General features: G+C 46.2%; 1 long non-coding RNA gene across 1 annotated transcript in view; it reads right to left on the reverse strand.

The window, feature by feature from the left end:
- Positions 1-11,277: 11,277 nt before the first annotated feature.
- LOC124551318 overlaps positions 11,278-24,543 on the reverse strand; it is a 533,056-nt gene continuing 519,790 nt past the window's right edge. Inside the window, exon 3 of the long non-coding RNA XR_006967813.1 lies at positions 11,278-11,328. This is a non-coding gene — a long non-coding RNA (uncharacterized LOC124551318). The remainder of the gene's footprint in view (positions 11,329-24,543) is intronic.

Below are 24,543 nucleotides of genomic sequence, written 5' to 3' on the forward strand. Positions count from 1 at the left end.
CACGTCCTTCGATGTCGACTGTCGGGTCGTCGGTAAACGCTCTCGAACGTAACTGTGTTCCACGATGAACGTGCGCACATACGTTAAAGGGGGCGATATATGGCCGACACTGACTGGAGGAAGATGCGATGTTGGTACGAGTTCTTCGATAATCGTCCCCGTAAGCGAGTGGTTCCTGTTGCGCCACCGTTTGAGCATAGTATTAATAAACATGGCACGCGCCTTCTCGTGCACGTTCACTAAACCAACGCCCCCCTCTCGCGCTGGGAGGGTAAGCGTGTTGTACTGTACCTTAAAGAGTTGTCCCAGGCACACATAGTACCCAAAAGCCGCCTGAATCCTCATAGCCATCGTACGCGTCAAGGGGATAAGGTGTGTCAGGTGGCACATCATGGGCGCGAGAAAAAGGTTGACGAGTAACACTCGCTGCAGCATATCCATCGACCGTAGGGCGTTTAGTCGTACTGCCGTGCGGACTCTGAGTAACAGTCTTCGGTAGTTGTCCGCAGCCGTTCCCGCTGTCTCTTTATGAAAGGTGATACCCAAACAGCGAAGGGTTTCCACCGCAGGTAAGGGTCCTTCCGTTCCTGGTTCTAGGCCACGCCCCACATGCATGAATTGTGATTTTCGGTAGTTGACCACACTTCCAGCTGCCATCCCATACGTCTGTAGCCAATCCAGTGCTGTTTGAGTCTCCCTCTCATTCCGTACGAGGAACACAATATCATCCGCATATGCTCTGCATTTGAATGATAAATGCCGTAGGGAGATCCCGGTAAGACGGCGGCGAAGGCCTGCGAGGCACGGTTCTAAGGCAATCGCATAAAGGAGGATCGACGAGGGGCAACCCTGTCTCACTGATCTTAAGATCGTAAAATACTCAGTTCTCCCTCCGTTGACCACCATCGCTGATCTGGCGCCGTGCAACAGCCGCATCACAGCATTGGTCAGTAACGGCGAGACACCCATCCTGTTCATCACCGCCGCGAGGTACACATGATCCACGCGATCAAAAGCATGATCGAAATCTACAGCAACCATCGCCCCCCGGAGGCGGCATGCAGCCGCGAGGGCGACGACGTCACGATAGTCTCCCAAGGCTGTGTGGATATTACTGATGCCGCCAAGACAAGTCTGATCGGCATGTATTCGATGCTCCAGCGACTTTTTGATACGACTTCCCAGGATGCGCATGAAGATCTTGTAGTCACTATTAAGGAGGGTCAAGGGGCGATAATCACAAGGCCGTTTTCCACCACGGGGCTTCGGTATCGGTATCATGAGTCCTTCCGTGAACTGAATGTGAACCGGTACTTCTTGCCGCAGAAGCTCATTAAACATACATAGCCACATCGGTGTCATAATGGTCACGAAGGCACGGTAAAATTCCAACGGGAATCCATCTGGACCTGGGGACTTGTTGCAAGCACCTCGTGTAATCGCTTCTTCCAGCTCTTCACACGTAATTTCGGATAACCCGTCTGCTTCTCCGTACACAGTCGTCGCGTCAGGGATCTCTTCCAGGACGTTCCCCAGCTCCCTCTGACCCTCCCCGTTGCTCGCATAGAATCTGCTAAAATGATCCGTGAACGCCTGTGCTATGCCCCTTTGTGTTGTATAACGACGTCCATCGCCGAGATCGATCTCATGTATTAAATTCCTGCGTCTTCTTCGTCTTTCCTTTATCACGTAATGCATCGAGGGAACCTCGTTGGGCAGGAAATCCTGCGACCTCGCGCGTATCATCGTACCTGCCATCCTCTGCGTCGCAAGTTGTACCAGCTTCGCCTTAACTCGGTGGACGGCCGTCTGGCGTTCTGGTGTAGGTGGTTGAGCTAACAGTTCCCGGAGAGCCGTAAAGTAAAACTCAGTGGTCGTGCGCTGCCATTGAGAAACCTCCTTCCCATAACTTATTAACGTCCTCCGTAAAGCTGGCTTCGCGCACTCGATCCACCACTGCAGGATAGAACCGAAAGAATTTCGTCGACGGAGGCAGCCATGCCACGCGTCCTCCACCATGCGTCGGCATTCTGCATCTCGCAGGTGGGAGACGTTCATCTTCCAATTACCCCTCCGTCTCCACACCTGCTGTCTATCAAGGTTAACTGTACAAATATATGCCTCGTGGTCTGTAAACGCTGTCGGCCATATTTCTGCGTCCACCGTCGACACTGCTAACGCCCTTGAAACGTAGATTCGATCCAAACGGCCCGCGGAGTGGCTAGTAAAAAATGTATATCCTGGTTGGTTGCGATACTTCAGGTCCCATGTATCGACTAATTCCATCCCGTTGACCAGTTCCCTAAGTTCTTGGCTAGTAGTATAGTTAGGTTGTTGGTCCTTTCTGTCAAGCACACAATTAAAATCTCCGCCGAGTATGCAACCATCGTATCGTCCCTGGAACAACGGTGCAACCTCATGGGCGTAAAAATCTGCTCTGTCCCTTCTCTTATCCGAACCTGACGGTGCGTATATGTTGATCAAACGTATTCCTCCTATCGTCACGGCCGTACCACGGGCAGAAGGCAAATACTCTACTTCGTCTGCACGTATCCCTTCCTTTAATAGTATAGCTGTACCAACGCCTCTCTCGTCACACGGGGAACAGTAAATGTCGTAACCGTAAAAGTCCGAGGGGGGAAGTACCCGAACTTCTTGCAATAGTGCGATGTCTAAATCCGCAGCCTTTATCATGTCACTGAGCATCTTGATTTTCACCGGCGTCCCAATGCGATTGATGTTAACAGACCCTATCCGATAAGCTTGGTGCATGGCGGTCAACGTAGATAGGGTACGGTACGGTCGCTAATTTTGCCGTACATAGGCTGCTGTCGGACTAACGTCCCCCGCCGTCCCCTCATATAGTCTGCCATTATTCCGTGCACCCTGCCGGTCTTACACCGGGAGAGTGCGTGGGAGCAGTTCCTCCGGCATCATCTGTTCCCCAAGGGGGTGGCTCTTCTGACCAGTCCCCTAGTGTCCCATCGTTGTCGTGCGATGCAGGCGCCGTAGCCTCCTCAGTAGCCTGGTGCCGTCTATCGAGCTCCTTCGCTGTGTCTGGAGCATCGTCAGCAGTAGGTCGTGCCGCCGTCCCGCTGGCCACCGTTGCATCCACGCGAGGTAGTTCTTCTGTATCCATGGTCGTCTGTTCTGTACCCGTAAACTTCTCAGAATTATCTACTAGATCAGAGTGATCGTTCTCCACCGTGAGGCGGCGCTTCTTCCGGCGTTTTGGTGAGCGCTGTTTACGTTGCCGGGCCTCGGAATCAGAGGTCAGCATGGTCTCCAGTTGTTCGTGGGGGACGTCAGAATCGTGCGCCGTCGTATTTTCGACGTCTCCAAGTGCCTTATCTGAAGGGGCCTCAAGCGCAACCGAAGAGAGGGCGTCCTGTGACTGCTGCAGGCGGTCCAGCGCAACGTCGTCTTTCTGTGGCTCGCCACGATCCGCCGCTGTCTGTGTGTTCTGGTACGCGTCTGTCTCGCGGCCCACGTCATCGCGTAATGCGGCGACGTAAGTCATGGGGAGCACAGTCGGATGCGGCGTGAGGGGTGGATCATCCCGTGGCAGCTGTAATAACCTTCGTTGAGCACACTCAGAACGTATGTGTCCCTCCTTCCCACATCCAGAGCACGTCCTTGGTTGTCCGTCGTAAATGACAATCGCCCTACAACCGGCGATGTACAAGTATGACGGGACGTGTTTTCGGAGTTCAATCCGTATTTGTCTGACGCCATTGAGGACAGGATACGTCTTGAAGCTCGCCCATTTTTCAGCCACGTGGGATAGGACCGTTCCGTAAGGACGCAGGGCGTCTGTCACCAATTCTTCTGGCACTTCGAATGGAAGCTCAAAGACGCGGATCGTTCTGAGTCCCATGCCGGCGTGTTCAACTGTTACCGCTCCAACATTCCCGTCCGAATGACAGAAACGAAGTCCTTGTCTGTGTCGAAGTAGTAGTTTGTCACATGCCGCTTCATTTATAAGCTTGACATAAACCACGCTGCTGACTATAGATAAGTGGATTCCAACTAGAACGTCAGGTTCGATTTTCACCTCGTCCCGTAAATAACGTTCGATCTCGTAAGCCTTCGGTCGAGCATATTCGGTAACAAAACTAAATTTCAGTGTCGATTTGCGGAAGGACAAGGCCATGATTCGGTCTATGTATTACCGCGACACACCGCTACACACGTAACGTAAACACCTCTCGCGCAGACGTGCGGCAGGGACGTAAACACCGTCCGAACCGCTGCGCCGCCGAAGGCTGACTGAGCTGTTCGAACCTGCGACCGTAGTGGTCGTGCGGTTCCAGACTGTAGCGCCTTTAACCGCTCGGCCACTCCGGCCGGCGTCTAAACTGTAATCACGAAATAAAACGCGATTTGACCAGTGTCATCGTGCAGACGCCAAATATCTGGGACAGCGTAAGTAAGGAGTCTATATACACAAAGATGTCTGGAAACCTAATAAAGACTCGAGAAGGTTTTAATTTAAAGAAGGCTCGTGATCCGGCGCTCAGTTCATTAAAACCTCGCCCCGGCGACCACACGTATCAGAGCCGGAAAACGCCGACAGAATTTGCATTTCACGGAATATCAGGACGTGTTCTGAATAACACTACACCCTCAAAGGAGGCAGCGGGCGTCGGGAGTGGAACTCGGCTACGAACAGCGGCAGGAGGCCAGCAGCAGTTCACAGCGTGGCAGCGGGCACACGTCACAGCACACGCGGCTGGGTCGCTCGTCCGAACGGTGTGCTCACTCTGAGGCGGCGAGAGCCACGGCACGCCTCTGTCCCGGCCGGCGCAGTGCGGCAACCCGGCGAGTAGGCGCACGTCCCTGCAGACACACTGCGCCGCGCTGCCTCTACAGCCGTTCACAACTGCAAAAGTGTTACCGCTGCAGGATTTTGTGCACCAACTCACCTCCCGATTATGTCCCGTAAGTTTTCTGTGGGATTCGTGTCGGACGATCTGGGTCACCAAATCATTCACTTCAATTGTCCAGAATGTTCTTCAGGTCGGTCGCGAACAGCTGTCGTCCGCTGACACGGTGTATTCTCACCCACAAAAATTCCATCGTTTTTGGGGAAAATGAAGTCCGTGTACGGCTGCAAATGGTGTCCGAGTAGGCGAACATCTATGTGAACACAGTCCATTCCATTACGGATCCACCAACAGCTTGCACGGCGCCTTGTTGACAACTTGGGTTCGTGGCCTCGTGGAGTCTGCAACACACACCGACCCTACCACCAACTCTGACCGGGGCACGGTTTGAGAGTCGTCTGGGGTCCCACCGAAGTGGCCACGTACTCTGTACCCTGCAGCGGCGCAGCAGGCCGTGTCCCGCTGTTACCAAAGCCACTCGCCCCGGTCGTCTGCTGCCACAAAACCATTAACGGCCAATCTCTCCGCACAGTCCTAACCGCTACGTCCGTCATACGTGCCATACTCTGTTCACTGCGGTTATTTCCCACATTTATGCTTGTCTATTAGCACTGACAACTCTGCCGGCCGCTGTGGCCGAGCGGTTCTAGGCGCTTCAGTCCGGAACGAATCCTGCCTCGGGCATGGATATGTGTGATGTCCCTAGGTTAGTTAGGTTTAAGTAGTTCGAAGTTCTAGGGGACTGATGACCTCAGAAGTTAAGTCCCATAGTGCTCAGAGCCATTTGAACCCTTTTGCACCACTGACAACTCTACGCAAACGCCGTTGCTCCCGGTCGGCCATTGACCGAAGGTCGTCGCCACTGCGCTGTAGATGGTGCGACGTTGAGAGGTAATGCCTGAAATCTGTTGTTCTCGGCACACACTCGACACTAACGGATCTCGGAATACTGAATTCCCAAACGATTTCGGAAATGGAATGCCCCATGCGCTTAGCTCCAGCTACCATTTCGCGTTGAAAGTCTGTGGAACTTTCGACATCGTGCACGTGGGTACAAATGACAGCCCCGCCAATGCACCGCCCTTTCACACCTCGTGTACGCGATAGCACCGCCATGTGTGTATGTGCGTATCGCTATTCCGTAACTTTTTGTCTCCTCAGTGCGAAGCGGAAACAACAGCTCAGCAGAACTCCCGGAGGCACACTATTAATTAATCGCGCACTGAAAACCTGACCGATCAAGTTCAAATATATTTTTGATGAAAATGTCTCACACTGGGGACACACAAACCTTACTTCAAATGCATCATCTTGCCACATGTATTGTATATCAACTTCGAGAGGACTAGCAGATGTTCATATTAAGAGAATTTTAAAATTTCAAAGGGACACATCATATGGAGGAGGAACGAGCACCACGGGAATCCTGTTAAAACAATTTAAAGAATTTAAAATGTTGATAGCTAATTTGAATACATGAGGAAATTCTGTTCTTAATAATAAATTTTGAAGCGCCATGAGAGAGAGATTTTTGAAAACAACGGCGGAACTATTCACGATTACCGTACGTGCAAGACAAGAGGTGAGATTCTGGAAGTGCAGACCGCCGCTGTGCGTTACACGTGGCCGGCAACCGTGTCCTCCGCGGGCAGCCGCCCCGGCCCGCCAGCAGGCTCTCACCAGCAACCACACGATCCCTCTCAAGTACGGACGGCCTCGGATGTTCAGCAGCTCAGCTCACGCAGGATGCGGTGGCCAATGCGCAGTGACCGGTTTCCGCCCACAGAGCTGCGCGGGTTCATTCGTTTGTCCGAGAGCGTAGCCGACGAGCGTTCGTCACCTTTCGGACGATGACACAATGGGCGCGCATGCGCTGCAATCTTTGTCAAACGATTTTGCAGAAACTATTCGGTAAAAAAAAAATCATTTCTGCTTTGCTTGTAGCTATATGTCTCAGCTTCATTATGATGTGCCCATCATTTCGTTAATGATCATACTTATCGTGATATTTACCTGGAATTAGATACTGCGCAAAATTCGAAAAAGTTTGCAATGACTGACTGACTGTGGTGCGACTAAGGCGTCCCGCCGGGTAGACCGTTCGCCGGGTGCAAATCTTTCGATTTGACGCCACTTCGGCGACTTGCGCGTCGATGGGGATGAAATAATGACGATTAGGACAACACAGCACACAGTCCCTGAGCGGAGGAAACCTCCGACCCAGCCGGGAATCGAACCCGGGTCATTAGTGTGGTGTCACCGCCAGACACCACACTTGCAAGGTGGTAGCTTTAAATCGGCCGCGGTCCATTAGTACAAGTCGGACCCGCGTGTCGCCACTGTGTGATCGCAGACCGAGCGCCACCACCAGGCAGGTCACGAGATACGGACTAGCACTCGCCCCAGCTGTACGGACGACTTTGCTAGCGACTACACTGACGAAGCCTCGCTCATTAGCCGAGCAGATAGTTAGAATAGCCTTCAGCTAAGTCCATGGCTACGACCTAGCAAGGCGCCATTAGCCTTACATAGCTATTGATAATTATCGTCTAAAGCATGTCTCAACAAGAACGATGTATACAACAAGGATGGATTAAAGTTAAGTATTCCAAAAGCAACGTACTTTTCTTTATAGCATTCATTGAGCGTCCTGTTTCAGACTTCACGATATTCTGCGTGAGCTTATAGCGTGCATATCGGCCCCCTCAAAATAACACTGTGTCGGCACTTCTGTCGACACATCAATTAGGATTGACATTCTGTCGTGCTGACCATGCAGCTACCTGGGGCGGAAAGTTTGCAATGAAAAATAGGAGTCGATATCATTTTGCGTCTGGCGCACATTACATAATATCTTACTGCGTAAGAAATTTAGCTAACATATTGAATTTTTCTACAGACTTCACTGGAGGTCTCTACTTGTCACCAGTCTCGAGAAAATTGACTTGACGTAGCGCACTCGTATGCGATCGCACAGCGCCAGCGATAAAGCGAGAGCGAAATATCCACAACATTCCTCACGTTTCATAAATCGTTTCAGATATCCAAATGAGATTTTGGCAAACGATGGCGCACAAAGAGGGGAGCATTTTTCAGTATCGTTATTATGCAAAACTTCATTATCTCCTATGTTATTCCAATAACTACAGATTGTTCCGATGAAAAAATGTAATTTTTACGGACAATCGATAGCTGGTGAAACGAGAAAAGTTATCGGTTTTGGAACAACATTATGCGTTCATTTTGTACCGATGATGTCCTTTTCCGTAACGTACTGACCTTACTTTTCCTCAGTTCCTCACCTAATAAACTTAATAAACTACTGTTTCACAATTCTCTCGCAATTGTGTCTGTTAGACAGGTGAGACTGTGTAAATTCCGCTGTGTTTTGCCAAAAGAAGCAAATTTTAACACGGAAAAAAGTGAAATGCGTAGGTTTTACTCAGAGTTCCCCAATCGTGACTCTATTCTGAAAGTTACAAATGGTTAACAAACCACGCGAAAATAAGTCGCTATATTTCCGCAGAATTCTTTTTAGATACTATACAAAGAAGACGTGACAGATATTTTTGAATGGTCAACATGAAGGGCGTGCAGGGGCCCCGCTTAATATTTACCAAAAATATGAGCGTAGGCCTCAGTTTAGAACGGCAATTCCCCTACATCGGTCTGAGCAACCCCCCACCACTTGCCCGGCCTACGTAATACATCACGCCTTGTATTCTTCAGCGATTGAATCTCATTGGATTTAGTTTCGCGTGCAGCGGAAGTCAAGGTGTAGCCGGTACAGTCAAGTGCGTTCGTAAGGATACGTTTCATGCTGCATTACACACATATAGACTGAGCGATAATGCGAGACAACAGCTTCACCGGCGCATTTAACTCGGACAGCATTGGTCAGCCAGCTGGTCCAACTAAGCTGCAATAAAGTGAGCAGTTGCAGTTCAAAACGTAAAAAGACACGAGCAGACAAATAATATATCTTCAAATGTCATTTAATTTTTAAAGATAATGAAATAATATTCGGCGGAAGTGCAGCACTACCGCACGCTTGTTGAATGAGCAGAGGCAAAGCGAGGATTTGCTCTCCTCCTCAACTTGCATAGTATTCCAATTACAAACAAGAGCGACGAAAATTCCGAACACAGGGTAATTTTTCTGAGGGAGCTATGTGTGATGCAAAAGCTTACTGCAGGGACTTTACCGTATTGTTAAATACTGTTGCCATTGAAGGTATTAACTATCTCTTAGCTCCTTCCTTATCCGAATCCGAGAAATACATTTCAGTTATGGAACTGTCATGTGCTGCGTTGATAAAGAGTCGATCAGCAACAGAATCCAGGAAGCCAACCAGGCGCCGCATTTTCTCCTCTGGTTCGTGTGAGACTTCATCGGTGGTATAAAATAATGGACGTAGTCCGAATAACAAATATTTGGTTTTTCATTTTTGGCCTAAAAAGAAATTGTTATGTTTTCTGAATTTAAGGAATCTTTCATAAAATATCGATAATGAACAATTTATGTTTGACGTGGAAAAAGGAATTACACGTGCAATATGTAATTAGGAACAAACGGACGTGCATTATTCATAAAAAAATATCTATGAATTTTACAATTACGAGGTGTAAGTATTTCAAACTGAATGAAAAAAAAAAGAGTAAGACGAGAATTAAACCACGATCCTTGAACTGCACATGCCCACAGACCTACTACGCTACCGATTCCGCTATTCATTGTGTGTGGGTTTGTATCTCAAGTGATCGGATAGTCCCGCTCGAAAAACTTGAAAGGCGATTTTTTCAGTAAATTTATGAAAAACACTAAGAACAACCCATTTCCCGGTACTTTTTAATCGGGTTCCACACGCGTGTTTCACTACGGAGCAGGAAGCAACCTCAGCCATTTTCACACTGCGTGTTAACAGCGCGACAATCGGAGCGCATCAGTACAAAGATTGTGACTGAACACGATTCTTGAAATGAGAACTACATAGCTAAAGAGTGATTAAAAATAGATTGATGGCTGTTGATACATTAGAATACCTTAAACTTTCATTTAACGTAACTCAGTAATAAGATACCTAACACATAAGTGGAACCTACTTGAAAGAGCGTAAAGACACCCGTGTACGTGTGCTACGGCTGCTGGCCAATCATCGCGTTTGTGTTCGTCTACATCAGGTTTATTCCCATGATGAACAGAGTACAGCGGCCACGGCACTTTGGGCGCACTATACGCGTCGCCGCCACAGGCAGCGTGCCTCCCACAGTGGAGAGTGCTGCCGGCAGGGCACTGCCAGGTGAGGTGCCATCGCAGCGCCACGCCAGCATCCCTCAGCGCCTGACTATTTAGGCCACCGCCGGACCGCGCAAAGTCAATCTAGAGCAGCAGCCGCAGTCTGGCCTCGGCCCAGGTCGTCGTGGTCTGCACCAGCCCAGCCGTCCCACGTGTTCTCGGCGCCACCCGCTGGACACTGGGGTCCCTCGTGGTGGAACGTCGCAGACACTCCTGTTCTCTGTCGTTGTGTGAATATTCATCCGAGCACAGTGTAACTGAGATTCGTGTTTCTTAAATACAGTTATTCTTTTAAAAGTGTCTTCCATCACTTCTCAGGACGGTGATACTTTAAAGAGCGTATGACAACTGACCGTCTTCAAAAGTAAAGCGAACGACAACCTTCTAAGTTGATATGAGGTGAAAGAACTTTTTCAGACAAATTCATAGAAAAAATCTTAATTGAAAATTGGAAAATAAATAAACGTTTCCCTGTCAACGTGCTCTGTGTGCTAGCGCAGGCATATTTTATACGTATAAGGATATTTACTGCTGCGAAGGTACTTTTGTTATACAGCATATTAAACCTGTCGCGCAAGATGTTCACTGCAGTTGACGTCTTGTACTGGTCATTTCTCTGGCGTTTTCACTCACTCACGAGGCTGTGAACGGACGCAGGGCACTACCCAAGCAGGGAGTGCCCACACTGGTGGAGTATGTGCGCTTTCAGCTTCAGGTCTGATAGATAACGCCAAAGAAGCGACTATCAACAGCTCCCCACTTTACTGGACGGTATGCGCCACAGGGTTAAAGACTGTTATTGTTATGTAATACAATCTCGTGTGAACTCCGTACGATTTAATATTATTCGGCGTATATAATAAGTTCTGTAATTCGATTTTGCATACGGTGTAAATAGTATGGCCATTTATAAGAATAGGTTCGGTTAATTCCCTTGTATGTCATAAAATATGTAACTTCTGTACATCTAGTGGGCAGTGGGCGATAAACACGCGGTAAAAGTTATCTGCTAATGAACAAATGAAAAGAAATGAATTTTGATTGATTGACCCAAACATCGTAATGCGGTGACATCAGAAAATGCGGCGTACTTTACCTTGATAGTGAAGATGGAAGATTCCTCATGGGCGCCGTTCACCCTCCGCGTCTGAAACAAAACAAGTCGTGTAAGCAATGCACTTCATTCTCCGGCACCTCGCTGTACAGACGATGTCGAAAAGAAAGACGAAAGAGAAGAGTATGCGGCGGAGGAAAAAGAGAGACAAGATTATAGGAGTGAGAAGCAAAAGAATAACAGGGGCAGACAGAAGAAGATGATGACGATGAGAGATCCCAGACGACACATCTCAAGCTCCCCGCCCCCCCCTCCCCTCCCCCCGCTTTTGTTATTTGTACAAAGGAGTGTCAGAATAACGAATTTCTGTTTGCGAAATGCCACGGCGGTTGTTGTTGTTGCGAGCTCTCCATGCTGGTCTACCCTGTGCGACCCTCTCTCCACCTCGTCATCTCTACGGCACCCTACACCTTCATCAATCTCCTTACTACCTCTGCAGTTTGTCCACTCACACCCCTCCGTTGCAAAATTGACGGTTCCTCGATGCCTATAAGCTGGTCTCTACTCTCAGACATATAGCGTTACAAATTTGGTTTTTCCCCACGTCGATTCAGTACCTCCTCATCTCCTGTTCGGTCTATCCGTCTAAACTCCAGCGTTCTCCTGTGGCACCACATTTCAAGAGCCTCTATTCTCTTCTTCTTTTAACTCTTAACCGTCCACGTTTCACTTCCGAACAAGGCTAAAGTCATGAGAAATTACACTACTGGCCATTAAAATTACTATACCAAGAAGAAATGCAGATGATAAACGGATATTCATTGGACAAATATATTATACTAGAACTGACATGTGATTACATTTTCACGCAATTTGGGTGCATAGATCCTGAGAAAACAGTACCCAGAACAACCACCTCTGACCGTAATAACGGCCTTGATATGCCTCCCATTGAGTCAAACAGAGCTTGGATGGCGTGTACAGGTATAGCTGCCCATGCAGCTTCAACACGATACCACAGTTCATCAAGAGTAGTGACTGGTGTATTGTGACGACCCAGTTGCTCGGCCACAATTGACCAGACGTTCTCAGTTGGTGAGAGATCTGGAGGATGTGCTGGCCAGGGCAGCAGTCGAACATTTTCTGTATCCAGAAAGGCCCGTATAGGACCTGCAACATGCGGTCGTGCATTATCCTGCTGAAATGTAGCGTTTCGCAGGGATCGAATGAAGGGTAGATCCACGGGACGTAACACATCTAAAATGTAACGTCCACTGTTCAAAGTGCCGTCAATGCGAACAAGAAGTGACCGAGAAGTGTAACCAATGGCACCCCATACCATCACACCGGGTGATACGCCAGTATGGCGATGACATATACACGCTTCCAATGTACGTTGACCGCGATGTCGCCAAACACGGATGCGACCATCATGATGCTGTAAACAGAACCTGGATTCATCCGAAAAAATGACGATTTGCCATTCCTGCACCCAGATTCGTCGTTGAGTACACCATCGCAGGCGCTCCTGTCTGTGATGCAGCATCAAGGGTAACCGAAGCCATAGTCCGTTCTGCTGCAAACGTCGTCGAACTGTTCGTGCAGATGGTTGTTGCCTTGCAAACGTCCCCATCTGTTGACTCAGGGATCGAGACGTGGCTGCACGATCCGTTACAGCCATGCGGATAAGATGCCTGTCATCTCGACTGCTAGTGATACGAGGCCTTTGGGATCCAGCACGGCGTTCCGTATTACTCTCCTGAACCCACCGAGTCCATATTCTACTAACAGTCATTGGATCTCGACCAACGCGAGCAGCAATGTCGCGATACGATAAATCGCGATAGGCTACAATCCAACCTTTATCAAAGTAGAAACCTGATGGTACGCATTTCTCCTCCTTACACGAGGCATCACAACAGCGTTTCACCAGGTAAGGCCGGTCAACTGCTGTTTGTGTTTGAGAAATCGGTTGGAAACTTTCCTCATGTCAGCACGTTGTTGTTGTCGCCATAAGGCGGCAACCTTGTGTGAATGCTCTGAAAAGCTAATTATTCGCATATCACAGCATCTTCTTCCTGTCGATTAAATTTCGCGTCTGCAGCACGTAATCTTCGTGGTGTAGCAATTTTAATGGCCAGTAGTTTAAATACTGCCTAACATTTAAATCTGCTTTCAATACAAGCCCCGACGGAGGTTCGAGTCCTCCCTCGGACATGGGTGTGTGTGTTGTCCTTAGCGTAAGTTAGTTTAAGTTAGATTAAGTAGTGCGTAAGCCTAGGGACCGATGACCTCAGAAGTTTGGTCCCATAGTCCTTACCACAAATTTTTCAGTACAAGCGAAAATGACCGGTTTCTCTTTTTTCCCTTATCTTTTTAATTGGAAGAAAATGTGCAGTTGATCATCTCGCTAGTATAGCATCTAACTTACTAATCTGTACTGCTTTATGAAGAGGAGTTGCAGTTTAACGATGTTACCAAAAATCTGGAAAAGAACGATACTCTAATAAACGTTCCGACGGACATAGGCTACAACTTCTTTTAATTAATATATATAAATGCTCTCAGCAAAGGCCAAGTAATGTTCTTGGCCAATCAAATTTATACACTATATACTACCTACACTCCTTTAAAAAATTAAAATATATAAAGTGCAAGGCATTTCAACACGAGTCATGTAAAGCTCTTGACGAATAAACCTAATTTGTGCACGATATTCTACTACCTATCTAGGATACTGTACAGAATTTCTGTTGAGAGAGAAAATGCTGTAACGTGAAAATGAGCGATTTCGTTTTCCTTCACGCACTAAGTTTTATTTCAGATATCATTAATTTAAACCATCAGACAAATTGCTTCTCCCACACACATTCTTCATGCATATGTATAATTTTAAACAAAAGCTGTACACACAGAAGTGTGCTGTTTTGTTTACTTCCGTCGCAGCCAGTCTGAAGAGATAAGAGGAATGTTGTATTTGCGGATTATCGACTTATGAGTAGAATACTACTACGAAATTTTGCAATCGTACTCGTTCACAGATTAATACTGTCATTTAAGTTAGTATAAACACAGTCCCAGGAGATGGACGGGTCTCTCCCTTACCCCTGATGTTAACGAGCCCAACCGATTTACGCATTCATTTTAAGCGATTTCATTCCCAGTCTAAGTTTCGTTTGCAATAACAATAAACAAGTGTCAAGGTGAGAGAGAGAGAAAAAGAGAGAGGGACCGGGGGGAGGAGGAAAAAAATAGATCGTGTGATTGTTGGCTAGGGGGCCCCTTCCGGGGAGGTTCGGCCGCCATGAGTAAGTTGTATTTCAGGTGACGCCGCATTGGGCGACTTACGCGTCGGTGATGATGAGACGATGATGAGGACACCACCATACCCAGTCCACGAGCAGAGAAAACCAGCAACCCAGCCGGTAATCGAACCCAGGCCCACTGTATGGCAGGCAAGCACTCGGCAAAGCAGGCAGACAAGGGGGGGGGGGGGGAGGAGGAGATGGGCAGAGAGAGTGGGGAGGAGAGGGATATGAATTAAAGGGGGGGTAAGAGGAGGAGAAGGACAAAAAGTGGGGGGAGATGAACAGAGAGTTGTGTGGAGAGGGAGGTACAAAAAGAGGGAGACGAGGAGGATATGGGCAGAGAGAGTCACATGGAGATGAACAAAAAGAGGGGGGAAGAGAGGGATATGGACAGAGGGCGTGGGAAGGGGAGGGAGATAGACAAAAAGAGGGGGGGGGGGGAAGAGGAGGAGATGGGCAGAGAGAGTGGGGAGAATATCGGGACATATACCAATTCTAATGCATATTTAGCCATTGCGAAGCATTGTAGGGTTTCCTAGTTCTGTTATAAACTCCATTTTACTTTTTACTGCCTTGTTTTGTCGTAGTCCAACACGCGATCTGGCTAGGTATACTTGTCCGGCTGCTTCCGTTTCACGTCGCCCTGCGCACGAGTAGTGAACGATTTGATTCCCACTTTCGGTAAGTTCGCCGAGCAACAGCATCCTCGGTGATGTTCGGCTGGCGCACACAGGACAGTCAGCCTCGTGAGTGGTCACTGAGCCCTGTATGTCGGCGACTGAGGTACAGTGACAAGTGAAAATGGCAAGAAACTTTTGATGACGCATGGTTATAACTTCTGTTTCCAGAAGTTTCTCCTCGATGACGTTGATAGAAACAAATGTACGAGAAGAAGATGTAGTGTTTTGTGAAATAAAATTCCTTTCTCTTCGCAATTAGTCCACAGACATGAAAAAGACGACTCCGATATATTACACCAATATTGTGAAGAGCAAGGCTGAAAAAAATTTGTGTGAGCGCCCCTCCAAACTTATGCACTTCAAGTCGGTTAACGTTGATGTTGACTGTCTCACAACGGAATATTTGGTTCTAATATGGAAAAACAATAAATGCCAATCGATTACGTGAATTTTCAAGCTCCACAATAGCTTACCAGAATTACTTGAAACACTGCCGAGAAATGTTTTCCACACAAGCAGAGGAGAAATTTTGTTATTTCTGAACGTCTATTAAAGGAGTTTTCTTAGTTTCTCCTGCCAAAGCAATTTATATTTACTTACAGATGAGACGTTCATGAATTGTCCTAAGCTGTTCCAACAAACATTTATAACTCATGAGGTAAATTCCATTGGAATTTTTTTTGCTACCCAACAAAAAATGGAGCATATAAAGAAGCTTTGTCTTCAGTTGCAAGTGACACCAATACGGACATTATGTACGCTGACTCAGAGACGGCATGTCACGAATCAATCGCTTACGTTTGACCCCAAACGAATATAAAGGGCTGCATAGTTCAACTCGGGCAGACATGGTGGAGGAAAATCCAGTCATTTCAGTTATTTTTAACGATCCCTACTGAATGTAGACAGTCCTATGTCCGTGTAAAATTGGAAGGGAAATGTTATGGTACTGTTGATAGCGATTGGAGTCAACACTTACGCTGAGGAGAAATAAGATGGCAACTAAAGGGAATCAGTGCGTCCTCTGTCGGATAAGCATGGCGGCAGCTAATGGGAATCAAGACGTCCGTTTCAAAATATATTCAGCGTCGGCGTCTTGTTCGCGAGAGAAGCAAGATTCTTTTAAATTCACTTCCGAATACTGGAATGTCTGCCGTTGTGTTTTATCAACGGTCTTACCGGAAATCGGAGCGTTTTAAAGCAGAAGTTAAAATGAATGGAATTCGTTTTCGTTTTGGCTCATCACTGAAGCACTTCTTCCCCTTGTATCATATTTCGTATTCACTGATTTGTCTGTTGAACTAAGCCATTTTTGTCACCAAAAATTGTGTTCTTGCACAACCACTCTTTGTTTACATAGTTTCTCTCTATAAGCAGATGCATTGTTTTCGATGAGCTCTCCCGTTGTCTCTGCTACAGGAACTCATCGGTTAAGACGATTTTTCTGGAGTGCGGTTCAATGTGATATACACCGTTTAGCCAGCCTGAGTGGCCGAGCGGTTCTAGGCGCTACAGTCTGGAACCGCGCAACCGCTACGGTCGCAGGTTCGAATCCTGCCTCGGGCATGGATGTGGGTGATGTCCTCAGGTTAGTTAGGTTTAAGTAGTTCTAAGTTCTAGGGGACTGATGACCTCAGATGTTAAGTCCCATGGTGCTCAGAATCATTTGAACCATTGGAACCGCGTCTCGTTAGTTATTCGGTCTTTCTCTCACGGTCATCTCTCCTTTGGCAGTCCCCTTCCACAGATCCAAATGGGTGCTACTTCTGAACCTTTTGCCAATGGAGAGATCATCGTGACACTTTTTCAACTACAGACCACACACATTATGTGTCTTTAATGCAGGGGCTTCCATTCCATTCTGCATCCTCATGCCGTTGATCATTGTTGTATCTTCCGCCTTTTAGAAGCTGTTTCCTTTCCCAAAAGCAAAAGAGGACCCCGAATCTCAGTCCGTTCCGCGCATCTCTAGGGTAATTTCTTATGTTAGATGTCTTCCACCGCCATTGATGATGATGTTTACTCAAAATTCAAGCAATGGCGAGGTTCGAGCCCGAGATCATGACCGTTCTGATTACCTGTATACGACATTACCTCTAGACCACGATACAAGAATAAGATAGAAAACAAGTAAAATAATTTCCTACTAGTCTCCGCCAGAGACTTCTCCGATATACCAAGCCTAATCCAGAGATCAGCGAGAAGATCCAAAGCCAGCCACGGTGGCCGATGGTTCTAGGCGCTTCAGTTTGGAACCGCGCGACTGCTACGGTCACAGGTCAAATTCTGCCTCGGACATGGATGTGTGTGGTGTCCTTTGGTTAGTTAGGTTTAAGTAGTTCTAAGTTCTAGGGGACTGATGACCTCGGAAGTTAAGTCCCATAGGGCTCAGAGCCATTTGAACCATTTTTTTTGCACCGTTTACAATTTGTGTTCTATAACGTTCGGGAATCTTCCAGAACATTCTGAAACATTCGGGCATATTCAGAAAAGCTAGAGATCATTATAGAACAAACTCGAATTTTTCCCATGAAAAATACACTTCCGCGATTGAGACAGAAGATGTGGTGATCGCAAAGACGTGATGGCGACCAATTCTAACCCTCTTATCTCCACAACAGCTGTCACTGTACAACCATTGCAGCTCCCAAGGGCAGCACCGAAAGCGCACGCACACACGATCGCACGCACGCACACACTACGCCCTCTACTTCGGCTGTCGTCAGCTATTTTGGTGCCCAAAAAACTAATCTCCTCGATTACTACTTTCAGCATCCCATTTCCTAATCTAGTTTTCTCAGCATCACCTGATTTACCTGGTTTAATTCGACAACATTCCTTTACCCTTGTGTTATATTAGTGTCTTTAAAATGAGTTGTAAGGTGCACATGAACTATCAGTTGCATTCAAATGCTGTTCTAAGTCCTTTTTGTGAGTCTGGTAATGTCATCGGCAAAACTCAAACTGAACTTACATTTCTCCTTGGTATCCTTCACAGCTACAGACTGAATAACGTGGGGCACGAATAGGGTGCAACCCTCACTCTCGTCTCAACAGCTGCTTGTTTCATATTCTGTGAGTTTAATGTCCTACAAGCCTTACGGCAGCCCAGTTTCCGTACAAGTTGTTTCATCCCATATATTTCATCCTATCTTAAGAATTTTATTGTATCACAGATGACTTTTCAAAAATATTTCGCTTAATCTGCAAATTACTTCATTTCATGGATATGTATAAAAAATCTGATTTGATAAAATATTGCAACTGGTCACATTACTTTGGTTAGTGTTTGCTTCATAGCTCTGCAGCTGTAAAGGAATACACTAAACTCCCGCAGATGCGGTCCGCAGTAGTCCGGCCTCTAGCCACTCAAGCAGAAATGACTTACACAACGGCGGATCATCATGCGGAACCGTGTTGTTAATTACTATATTAAACAGTGTTATTCAGATTGGAATTATGGATTTCTTTGGAGTTCAGTATCATGGCTTCTAAAAACAAGAACGTTACACTAGACCTCTGCAGAAACTCGAAATTTTAGATAAGATGAACCGAAGTTCTTCGAGGAAAGATCTTGCTGCAGAGTGCAAAGTTGGGCGAATAACTAAAGACTGAGAATGAAGAACTGGGCGTAGCTATTTATACATGATTCTTACAACAACGCAGTGAAGTAATTACAATGAGAGGCCCGATAATGAAGGAAAAAGCAACTGAATTCAACACACAACTTGTAACGTGTTCGTAACAAGCTACCAAACTGGAAAAACCGACATGCCTTGGGGCAGCTGTCAGTCTCTGGGGTTTGAACAAAATTTCAGACACTCTCAAATAATCCTATACTTCCGGTAATCTCGTGTCTATATGTCCAAGGAATAGCTGGATTAGCGAGACTCTAGTGGACCACTAGATTGAAGTGTACGCCGCCACCTAGTACATGGTCAACTGAGCGCCTAACACACACGCTACCCACCATACGTAGCTGCTCGCCGCGTTGTGTATGCTCTCTGTCCTCCTCTTCTCCAGGCAAAATTACCCACGAGCATTTTTTGTATACTTCCCATTTGTGGCAGGCAAAAATCTATTACGTCAGTTTAACTTCTACAGCTTCATCTACGTTTCCACCGTGCGTACGAACCGAATTTTGGTAGCACACTCGTTTTCCTCCGTTTCCTGTAAGACTAGTGAGTGATGCGTGGACAGACTGACTGACGGGAAGTCTCATAACGACCTCTACTTCTTCTGAACGTTTCCTTTCCAGCTCGCGAGACGCATATTGACTGACATTGCGACTTTCCTTGAGGCACAACGCCTCTCTTCTGACTTGAAAAAAGTCGTATTTATGGACCATCAAGCACCGGTAATGAAATGCATCTTTATTAGCGACCTGTTTCGAGCAACCAACCATCTACAGATAACCAGTACAGCAACGGAGAGAACACGTGACCAAGGGTGTAGCATAAACGTACTGTAACTTTAAAGTCAATGGTTCAAATCTAACTGTGACTAACTTTTTTCCTCTACTTCAATTCAGTATTTATTAAAAAACACGTAAACAAGTATCGGTCAATTTTAAATAAATATAAAATCTGTTTATTTTCAATTCCTAATCACATGGAAATGACAATCTTCCCACTGATTTAAAAATTGATGTAGAGATATAGAGAGATCGAACAGTATTACTGATGTAAATAAATTTTCACGTGAAAACGTCCATTCGCTGGCCGGCCGAATTTTCTTTTGTGACAAAACACCGTCAGGTTTGAATCGCTAGTAACTACGAGACTAACAAAGCGTAAACAATAGTTGAATCCACAACAGATAGACGATGTCTGTAGGTGTTTGTCGCGCAGTATGTTGGCCTGTGACGTCATCGCAGCAGTGTACGCACATGCGTGTGGTTTAATCCATCACCTTTCGCGTAGAGCTATAAATTGGTGTAGCTTGGATACGCCATCAGCTGGGACAGCTTACCGACATGTACTAGGACACAATCTAAGAGAAAAACATTCGCCTGAATAAAAGTGAAAATTGGCATTAAACAGAAAATAACAAGGAAACATGCCTCGCAAGAGTCATAAGTCAAATCACAGGCTCGTGACGAAAAGAGTCTAAAAAGCCTACGAAGTCCAGAATCTGAGAGCAATGGCAGCGTCGAAAACGAAACGAGAAGACGGCGCAAAGCGATTACGTAGCAGGACCATCGGGCATACAGCAGTCAGTGAAAGTGTAAACTTGTGATTTATTTCTTGAGTAGCCGGTACGCTACACTGCAATCGTTGTATTACAGAGATTGGTAATTAAATTATATATTAATATGAAACACTTGTTACGATTTTATCCCAAAAGTATAATGAAAAATCTACGGCGCAGATCTGAACTGCCCACACAGTTTCTTTTCTCCATTTAACAATGCATTTCTCTTGCCTGTAAGAAATTTTAATATATTTCTCTGCAATGAGTTATTAAAAATTGATTCAATATTTGTTAATTAATATTTCTATTTGTTTAAAAATATGGAATTTACATAAAATTAAAAATGTTGCTACTTGCGAGACTCGAAGCAGCATGTTATAATTACCAGTTTTTTTCATTACACCCTCAACTATAGGAGGCTATGTTAAGACCGTCCAAATATATTTAAAAACGTTCGGGAATCTTCCTATCTTTGCAAACATACACATAATGTCCTTGGAGAGAAAATCTGCAAACGCTGGTTTTACAACAGATTTATTACCTGTCTTGACTGGATTAATTTTTTAAATTACCGGTTTCGGGTCAACATGAACCATCCTCTGATCTGACTGTATCGGTTACAAGAGTAAACCGTCCAACTATTAGCCAAATTTTCAATCTATGTCCGAAACATTCATTTTAAAAATTTAATCTAATCAGGACGAATAGTAAACCTGTTTTACTGTTCTACTGTCCAAAGGCCATTTTTAATGATGCCACACTGCTTCATTATACTGATGTCAGGGCGACCTTCAGGTCCATAAGCATTAAGAAACTCTAAGACGGTCAGGAGTTAATGTCGCCTTGTAAGACACACAGTACAAAGTAACGAATCTGAAGGTTTCACGCATATAAATACTTAAATATTATATTGCTGACCGTAGCAATGTTTGGCATTCAGGAAGAAGAAGTACAAGGAGATGAAGAAGAAGAAGAAAATGATGATGGTGACCTTCTACTACACGGGTACAGTTCGTGCTAGTAAAGTTTCGATCTCAACATTGTAATTAAAAACAATGAGAAAGTGGCAGGCGAACGAAAGGTGAATGATGTCGATAAAGGGCTACCTGGGAAAAGGTAGTCTGTTCTTTTCCATTCTTTTGTCCTTCGCTGCACCGAATAATTAACCCTAAGGCCCTTATTCTAGACAAGGAATCCCCTAGAGATAAGTGCTACAGCGAAACAACGCTGCCAGATGGGTTGCCGCCACATTCAGGGGCCAAGCGCTGCACATATCTTCGACCTATGTGATATCTCATGCAAACGGTGCAGTTTTACAAAGACCTGTAAAATCGTAAGGAAGACTTAGAAAAGCTGTGGAAAAGAATGGATACTGAACTTAAGGGGCCGACACAAACACTGCAAAGACGAAAATTACGTGTAAAATGCAGCGTAGTGGGAACATGAAATGGGTTGACTTTTAAAAAAATCAGTCTGTGGTCACGGTATACCGAAAAACTAATGCACAATCGGCGCCAAGGACCATTTTAAGGTAACTGCATACTGACTGACGGAATTGCTGCTGACGTCAACTTGATCATGTACCACCTCACCATATTTTACACACATCAAAAAAAGTTTTGGATCACCTCGGTTCCGAGAGTTTCGGAACCTGTATTGAAAATTGGAATAGAGATAAACATAAACATCATTTATGCCGTTTTTATTGCTCATGAAAACCACAAATTGCATGTTGTACCACCATACAGTGAGACCTTCAGAGGTGGTGGTCCAGATTGCTGTACACACCGGCACCTCTAATACACAGTAGCACGTCCTCTTGCATTGATGCATACCTGTATTCGTCGTGGCATACTACCCACAAGTTCATCAAGGCACTGTTGATCCAGATTGTCGCACTCCTCAATGGCGATTCGGCGTAGACCCCTCAGAGTGGTTGGTGGTCACGTCGTCCATAAGCAGCCCTTTTCAGTCCATCGCAGGCATGTTCGATAGGGTTCATGTCTGTAGAATATGCTGGCCACTCTCGTCGAGAGATGTCGTTATCCTGAAGGAAGTCATTCACAAGATGTGCACGATTGGGGCGTGAATTGTCGTCCATGAAGACGAATGCCTCGACAATATGCTGCCGATATGGTTGCACTATCGGTCGGAGAATGGCATTCACATATCGCACAGCCGTTACGGCGCATTCCATGACCACCAGCAGCGTACGTCGGCCCCACATAATGGCACCCCAAAACAGCAGGGAACCTCCACCTTGGTGCACTCGCTGGGCAATGTGTCTAAGGCGTTCAGCCTGACCGGATGGCCTCCAAACATCTCCGACGATTGGCTGGTTGAAGCTGTATGCGACATATCGATGAAGAGAACGTGATGCCAAACCTGAGCGGTCCATTCGGCATGTTGTTGAGCCCATCTGTACTGCGCAGCATCGTGTCGTGGTTGCAAAGATGGACCTCCTCATGGACGTCGGGAGTGAAGTTGCGCATCATGCAGCCTTTTTCGCACAGTTTGAGTCGTAACACGACGGCCTATAGCTGCACGAAAAGCATTATTCAGCACGGTGGCGTTGCTGTCAGGGTTCCTGCGAGCCATAATCCTTAGGTAGCGGTCATCCACTGCACTAGTAGCCATAGGGCGGCCTGAGCGAGGCATGTCGTAGACAGTTCCTGTCTCTCTGTATCTCCTCCACATCCGAACAACAACGCTTTGGTTCACTCCGAGAGTCCTGGACACTTCCCTTGTTGGGAGCCCTTCCTGGTACAAAGTAACAATGCGGATTGATCGTCTACGCATGGTTAAACTACAGACAACAGGAGCCGTGTACCTCCTTCCCGGTGGAATGACCGGAACTGATAGGCTGTCGGACCCCCTCCGTCTAATAGGCACTGCTCATGCATGTTTCTTTACATCTTTGGGATGGTTTGCGACATCTCTGAACAGTCAGAGGGACTGTGTCTGTAGTACAATATCCACAGTCAACGTCTCTCTTCAGGTGTTTTGGGAACCGGGGAGATTCAAAACTTTTTTTGATGTGTGTAGTTCTTATGCACTGGATTTTCAGATATGTTTTACATTACCTCTATAATTTCAAGAAAACAGTTTCCTTTTGTGAGTAATTAATTTACACTATTTTAAATTCTGTAAGTAACAATTGCGCTAAATGTGCTAAGATCATTTTCATAAAATGATTTATGTTTGTAAATGGGACATTATGAACCTTTTTTAAGATCTTTCCCTAATTTCCTTTTTTTTTCCTCCTGTCGTCATTACGATGGCAGCGTAGGACTTGTTTTGGGGGTGTCGCAGTGCTGAATATGGGCTGTCCATGGTCATCGGATGCTTTTATACACCCCCTACCTCAGTAGCAGTAGCGACCGCACATTTGAGGGGAAACTTCGAGTTTATTTGGCGTAAATTTCCTGGTCATGTCGTAGTTATAGGTGGCGATTTTAACCTACCAGCTGCAGATTGGGAGAGTCAAGTGATTAGGACCAGCAGTTGGGCAGACAATCATATGAAATCGATCTTAGTGCCTTATCCGAAAACTGCTTTGAGCGAACCGACTCGTGAAGATAACATCGTACACCTTCTGGTAACAAACAGACCCGTAGTTTTAGACTTGGCGTGAAACCTGAAATGAACAATCATAAGGCCATTATACATGTAAAGGGTATGACAAGAGAGCGACAAGAGACAGATTTCAGATCGCCTGACAGGTCATCTCCAGCACTGGCAATGTTGACCACCAATGGACACAGTTACAGAGGTCGTACTATACGCTTTAGACCGATATGTGCCGAGCAAAATCGTGAGGGATGGGAAAGACCCGCCGTGATTCAACAACAATGTTAGGTAGCTGCTACGAAAGCAAAGAGAGCTTCACTGCAAAATTAAAAGTAGGCAAAGTATCACGGACAAAGAGAAACTTAATGAAGCCAAAATCACAATAAGGAGGGCAATGCACGAAGCATTCAATGAATATGCAAGCAAATTTCTCTCTATCGACTGGACAGAAAATGCTAAGTGAAGCACAAAAACAATTTTTCACAGAGGAAGAATATACTGTAATTCCTCCTTTAAACTGTCGCACGAATGACAAAATGACATATCGAAACAAGTGT

This window comes from Schistocerca americana, chromosome 9 (assembly GCF_021461395.2).
Source record: "Schistocerca americana isolate TAMUIC-IGC-003095 chromosome 9, iqSchAmer2.1, whole genome shotgun sequence".
NCBI classification, from domain to species: Eukaryota; Metazoa; Arthropoda; class Insecta; order Orthoptera; family Acrididae; genus Schistocerca; species Schistocerca americana.